The sequence below is a fragment of the Squalius cephalus genome (genome assembly GCF_949319135.1).
Source record: "Squalius cephalus genome assembly, chromosome: 18".
Taxonomy (NCBI): Eukaryota; Metazoa; Chordata; class Actinopteri; order Cypriniformes; family Leuciscidae; genus Squalius; species Squalius cephalus.
The window spans coordinates 6,059,382-6,064,759 of NC_137139.1; the positions used below are offsets into that span (position 1 = coordinate 6,059,382).

The window sequence follows — 5,378 nt, forward strand, 5'->3', positions numbered from 1 at the left end:
AAGCTGCAGCTTGACATATTTCGCACCTTATTTAATTAATGACATTTCAGTTCCAAAATAAAATGTATAGAATAAACGTTAACTATGTAATGTGCATCACAACAAGTTACAACAACAGACAGGTGAAAAAGCTAGGAGTGGAGTTTACCCAGTGGAGTAAACACATCATCAGTATTTAGTGGAGCCCCCTTTTCCTGAAATTACAGCCTGTATATTTTTCCACTAACCACAGCTACGTCCCTGATGTCTGACTGCAAGTATTTTAAACCATTTCTCCTTACAAAATATCTCCAGGGCCCGGTTTTTCAAAAGTAATCCACTAGGATTTTGGATAACGGATTGGATCAAATCTTGAAAATGGGTTTTTCAAAAGAAAAAACGAATTACATAATCGGATTAGATCACGTAATCCAATCTTGTTTTTTTCAGAACTTTTTTGTAGGATTTGGATCACTTTGATCCAAAAAATCTGGATTAAACTGATCCCATCAGAAGGGTGGATTCAGCGTGGATTTCATGCCCAAAATGTAATGAAAACTTTAAAAATGTATAAAATAATACTATATTTGGATCATGCAGTATCTTACAAGATATCCTATTTATTCATAAGGTTTTAATTTTATTTGTTCATCCGTCAGGCTACAGTGATTAGGGTAGGCTTTTAGTAGAAAGAGTTTGGCCTCATAAAATAATCCCCCAAACAGCTGTCAAAACTGACCAAAAACAATACATTTTATTCTGTCACTAATTGATATATATATTCATCACAATCGAAAATATTTTTGTTTTTAGAATATTTATTAGTGATGCATGCAATGATTACAGAATAACCAAAAAAAATGCAAAGAATGGCAATCACTGATTTTTGAAATCCAAAACAAATCCAAATCAGAAATAGTGTCTAACTATTACGTCCCTTGTTGCACGTCCTGTTTGCTCGTTCTGGCAGAATGCAGGAGGTTGGTTAGGGTCTCCAAGGGGCTCAGGTGCATCATTGTCAGCACAGAGAGGGACATTGCGCTTAGTAGCGATGTTGTGCAGGACAATACAGGCAAGGGTTATGTTGCATGCTTTCTGTGGTTCCGCTCTCAGGTAGTTAAGGCATGCAAAGCGCCTCTTAAGAACTCCATTTAAACGCTCAATTGCACATCTTGCTCTGCAATGAGCAGTGTTGAAGCGTGCCTGCGCCGGTGTATTTGCTGTTAGAAAAGGAGTCATCAGCCATGGTAGGAGTGGGTAGGCACTGTCTCCTAATATTATGCCATCCGGTCGGTTGGTTTGGAGGTCTCTATATAGAGTGCTCTCCCTCAGGATGCGTGCATCATGGACAGACCCAGGCCACTTGACAACGCAGTTGGTGATGATGAGGTCAGCATCACACACAAGTTGGACATTGATGCTGTGCCTCCCCTTTCTGTTTATAAACTCCCATTCATTCTCACGAGGTGCTTGTATATGCACATGTGTGCAGTCGATTGCTCCAATAGTATTGGGCATATTCCCCAAAAGAAAAAAGCTGCGCTTGGCCTGGGCAATCTGGTTGTCCTTTGGAAAAGAAACAAATTCATTGACCAGGCTGGCCAGTGCGATTTACACATCTCTCACCACATCACACACAGCTGATTTCACCACTCCCATATAGTCACCAACAACTTGATAGAAAGTCCCACATGCATAAAATCGGAGAGCAATGAGGATCTGGTCTTCCACAGACAGACCGTGACTCCTTTGGGTTCTGTGTTGAAGTTTTGGCCTGAGAAGGTTCACAAGGTACTCTATATCAGCCTTCCCAAAGCGAAACCGGACATACAGCTCCTCAGTGGTGTATTGCTCCAGTGGCTTGGTACGTTCAACATACACCCTTTGACGGTATCCTCTCCTGGCAAAGTGGAGGTGGCGGTGGACAACACCTGCCATTTCACTGTCTCTCTGTGAATCCTCTGAGAAAGGCTGATTTATATGGCTGTGTAGTTGGTCTTTTCAGACACACCTATTACAACTGATTAGTTTTGGCTTGTGTTCAATTGAGGCAATTGGACCCAAGGCCTATAATTGATGAACAATGTTCACTATAGTAAAGCAACGGAACCATGGACTCAAGAAGCTGTAACTTCACTGCTGCTGAAACCAATGCACTACTAGAGGGTGTTCGGTGCCATTATGGAACAATAGTGGGAAGTTTTAATTCTGCTAAGGATACCAACAAAAAGAAAAATTATGTTTGGATTTTAATCACAGAAAATGTGAATGCCATAGGGTCTGGCCAGAGGAGGACCACAGACCAAATCAAATTGCGGTGGAAGATCTTAAGGCCAGGGCAACAAAGGACCATGCTGAAGCCAAAAACCCACAAACAGGCAACAAGCCATTTAAGAGGGGAGATTACACAGATGTGGTCCTCGACATCATTGGAGGTGAGAAGTCGCAAGCTCTCCATGGTATTCAAGGTGTTGTAGGGGATGGCGAGCCTTGGATTGAGGAGGAGGAGGAGAATCTGCTAGTTCCTCCTGAGGCTGATCCAGAGAGCGTATTTATATTGAATCTCAGCTCTGTTCCTGAGGAAGAAGCTGGATCCTCATTGGTTGAGCCAGTGGTAGTTGCCACAGGATCTCAGAGGAAAGGCTTGAAGGGCCCTTCATCAAACAAAGATGATGATTGCAAGGCACTTCTGCAAAAAGAGACTGAAAGGGCAGAAGCACAGCTTCGTCTGGCAGAGGAACAACTGACTCTGACCAAACTGCAGCAAACCAAGTCCAGACTTGAGATCCGCCTCCTAAAGGCTACACTCAGACAAGCTGGTCTCTCCACATCAGATGAGGAAGTCTGAAATTATTGTGGAGTATTTGACATTAAGTCTTTTTTTTTAATTCAATACATCTATATTTGAAACTTGTTATAAATATCCTCAATGTACAGTGTTTGTGTTGTAGGTCTCAGATGAGCGGACTGCTGGAAGAGGATGGGGTGGGGTTTTTCTTGTTTTTAGTTTTTTTTTTAAATGTGTGTGTTTTCATTTCAAATGAAAATAAACTTATATTGACCCCACACTGCCTATTCTACTTGTTGCTCTTTACATATCTATAGTTCTACATTGTGATTTCCTATCCTGTTTGAGCACTGGTTATCCAGATTTGGTGATCCTGAAAAGTTCCTATCCGGATCAGATTGATCCAATCCGATGTTGCTTTGAAAAACTGGCTCAAAAGTAAGATGGATTACGTGATCAAGGATCGCAAAAAAAAGGATTACTAAATCCGAATCAATTTTATCCGGATTAAACCTTTTGAAAAACTGGGCCCAGGTTCGCCAGCGCCTCCGTGTCCTGATTATCTATTTTCTAATAGCCTATACTTCTTATTTATTAAACCCAGACAATTGGTTGATGAAACATCGATTAAAATTAAGATACAATTAATACAAAACGAAATTAAATTTAAAGACAGGCTTTGCTTTCTTTAAAACATTCGTAGTGCCGCTTTAGAGCGCTCACGTCCGTAACGGAGAACTGTCTGTAACATTTTTTTTTTTTTTGTGAAATAAATTTCTAAAAAAATGCGACTTAGTCCAGTGCGACTTAGAAGATGAGTACATATGAAGTACATATGAGACATATGAAGAGTTCAGATGCAAAAGCCTCTAAATGCCATCTGAAATTTTCTTATAGAATGATAATTTTTATCAAGCTCATATATTTAAGTTTAGTAATTTCACTTTAATGACAATTAACCCCCTGAGGTCGGCTATCGCGCCGGCGCGATAGGCTCGTTTTTTTTCGTATGAGTGCAAAAAAAAATTTAAAAAAAAATATTAATTTTTATCTTATATGCTTGTGTTATACATCAATCGATCCTGTTTAGTGTGTATTTTTTTTGTGTATGCTCATAATAAAAACAAAGTGTTGTGCTTTTCGCCAAATAAAGAAAAATAAACATGATGCGAGTTCTGCCTACTCTCCGTCAGTGAAGTCAATTCTGAAACGCGTCCGAAAATGAACTGTAACTCAGCGAATACTCAGTCAAACAGGCATACAGTCACACAGGCATGAAGCTTGAATTATCTTCTTTCAAATGAAGTCATTTTTATAAAAAACAAATATTCACAGTTTATATAATATGTATGTAAAGAGAGAGATGTCAGTCGTTCTCATCTCAGCTAATTAAGTTTTAATGTGACTCCGCCTACGGAGACCGCGCTATTCAAACGCAAATGTGAGGCGATCCATACAAACCTGTGAAACGCCCACATCCGCTGGATAAGGCCGGTGAAACACTGGATGCGTGGCGTAAGCGTCTCAGCTGCGTGGCGTGTCCGTTTTTATTTCGGCTCCCATCCATGTTAACAGTTTAGAGTTTGCACACTGCCTGTGTGAGACGCGCGTCTCAGGTGCGGCACGAGCCGCGTGGAAAACGCGTGCATTCTAGAAATAGAACCGACGCCTATTTTTCACGCGACACGCAAGCGTCTTGGAAGCGTTTCCATGCAAAATTGAATAGGAAAATCTGTTTATTTGTCATTTTGACACGAATACATATTAATAAATGTCCTTTTGATGTTTAAAAGTGTCTAGGTTTTGACATAAATGCAAATATAAATGTAATTTTACAAAATATTATCGATTTTCAAATACTGCTGTATTGAATGAACAGCTTTTAGCAAACTCTATTGCTATACTGAGATGAGGAATATATACTGTATGTGTTTTGTCAAAAATAAAGTCATCAACTAACTAATGAATCCTTTACTTTGAAATACGCATGATAAAATGTATACTTTAGTTTTGAAAGACGTTGACTAGTTTTGAAAAGATTATAAAGTATGTATGTGCATGCATATATATATGTGTGTGTGTATATATGAAGAGTTCAGATGCAAAAGCCTCTAAATGCCATCTGAAATTTTCTCCTAGAATGATCATTTTTATGAAGCTTGTATATTTAAGTTAGCTATAGGTGACACGTCACCTGAATGAATGGCTCATTAAGTATGCAGGGACGTCTCACCAGGTGTGAACTACTACATATGCATGATGCTGTTGGAGCGTTTACGCCCCATCCGCATATTGGCTTTCCAAACTAAAAGTGTTTCACAAAACTAAAATCAATGTATCGTTTTTTTGTGGATGATTAGGCAGGATGATTTTCATATCATTTTGAAGAAAAAACACTAGGCGATGAAATCCATTAGTCAAAAGTCTTATTGCCACATATTTAGTATGTGTTTTGTGGCCTTATTTCAGAAACTTTAGTTTTTAGTTTTTTCAATAACCACGCATAAACATTATTCTCTCAAAAATGCAGACATGTACATTCTTGTTGCTCACATATTATGGTAGCCCTGTTTGTGCTAAATAGTGTGTAATTTTTTTTTGCCATTAATAT

At 39.0% G+C, this 5,378-nt stretch overlaps 1 pseudogene across 1 annotated transcript; it reads right to left on the bottom strand.

The window, feature by feature from the left end:
• Positions 1-888: 888 nt before the first annotated feature.
• Positions 889-1,917, bottom strand: LOC307146268 (putative nuclease HARBI1; annotated as a pseudogene). The gene has a single exon. The product of its transcript is annotated as a putative nuclease HARBI1 (transcript).
• Positions 1,918-5,378: the final 3,461 nt, after the last annotated feature.